Here is a 1,664-nt window from a genome sequence, read left to right as displayed (position 1 = left end):
GGGACAACATTTTATGAAAGTAGATTGCTAAAACTTAAAAACTGATCATATGATATTTTAGTAATAAAATCAGAACATAAGAACTTTCAAAAACTGCTGGTCTTAGGATACATTGGTACAGCTGCTTTGTTTTTGTTTTGTTTTGTTTTTACATTTCAATTTTTTTTCCTTAAAAGGAGTGAGTTGTGTAACAAGTTTAAAAGCTTTATAGAGAGGAAAAAAACCTGCTAGAACCAACTTATTCATCATCATCTTCTTCATCTTCCTTGTCTTCCTCCTCTTCTTTTTCTTGCTTTTTTCAGTCTTGACAACTCCCTTTTTTGCCACATCAGACTTTCCTTTAGCTGGATATGCAACAATATCCTCTACATATTTTTTTCTTCAGCTTGACAGCCTTTCTTTTCATAAGGCTCCTTGCCATATGCAGCAGTGTTACTTCGCTCTCCCAATTTCTTTGCAATGTCACCAATGGATAGGCCAGGATGCTCTCTGACTTTTGGGTGATACTCAGCACAAAACAAGGAAAAGGCCAAAGGAAGTCTCCAGTGCACTGGGATCCTTGAACATCTTTTTTGTTTCCCCTTTAGGGGGGATATAATTTTTCTCTTCCTCTTTCTCTTCTTGTCCACCTTGCCATGTCTTCAAATTTTCATTTTTCTCTTTCTTTTTTTTTTAAAGATTTTATTTATTTATTTGTCAGAGAGAGAGAGGGAGAGAGAGTGAGCTAGCACAGGCAGACAGAGTGGTAGGCAGAGGCAGAGGGAGAAGCAGGCTCCCCGCCGAGCAAGGAACCCGACATGGGACTCGATCCCAGGACACTGGAATCATGACCTGAGCCAAAGGCAGCTGCTTAACCAACTGAGCCACCCAGGCATCCCAAATTTTCATTTTTCTCTAGCAGACATGGTCTTCCACCTTTCTGAGCACTTCTTAGAAAATTCTGAGAAGTTGACTGAAGCCTCTGTGTACTTCTTTGTGTTCTCAGCAAGTTTGCACAAAGAATGCACATGATGACATTTTACCTCTTGGCCTCTTCAGATCTTCCCTGCCCATGTTTAATTATTTTCCTCCGTGAGGCAGAGTTGCCCAATGCCTGTCTGACTCTCGCTTGCCCCGATGCTATCTCTATGAAGCTCAAAGTATTGCAATGACCATGTCTGGTGTATCTACCTTGGAAAGTACTTTAATAAGGTCTATGGACTTGAAAATGTGTAAACACGTGACTAACATAGTAAAAAAATAAAAAAAAGAAAATGTGTATACCCTACAAGATAGTGATTCTACTTTTAAGTTACATATTGTGGTTGAACTCTCAAATGAAAAGGCATTCTCAAAACTGTCAGTGCAGCCTTGTATTAGCAGAAATTGGAAGCAGCATAATTGTTCAAGAATAAAGAAATGAATAAAACAATTTAATAGAACACTGAAAATTAAAGAAAATGGACTGGAAGGGTACATGTCAGCATCTGTGATTCTCCTAGTGAGGTAAGGAATGGTATCTCTAACACCTTATTTGTATCTTTATTTATTTGTATCTACTACATTATTTCATACATATCTGAGGCAAATATTGCCAAATATTGGGGTGCCTGTGTAGCTCAGTTGGTTAAGTGTCTGCCTTGGCTCAGATCATGATCCTGGGGTCCTAGGATTGAGCCCTGCAC

At 38.9% G+C, this 1,664-nt stretch overlaps 1 pseudogene; it reads right to left on the bottom strand.

The window, feature by feature from the left end:
* Positions 1-238: 238 nt before the first annotated feature.
* LOC123942333 lies at positions 239-1,053 on the bottom strand (annotated as a pseudogene).
* Between the last annotated feature and the right edge of the window lie 611 nt (positions 1,054-1,664).

This window comes from Meles meles, chromosome 5 (assembly GCF_922984935.1).
Source record: "Meles meles chromosome 5, mMelMel3.1 paternal haplotype, whole genome shotgun sequence".
Classification (NCBI taxonomy): Eukaryota; Metazoa; Chordata; class Mammalia; order Carnivora; family Mustelidae; genus Meles; species Meles meles.
Note: the sequence above shows the minus strand (reverse complement) of the source record. Positions and strands in the feature narration are given on the sequence as shown.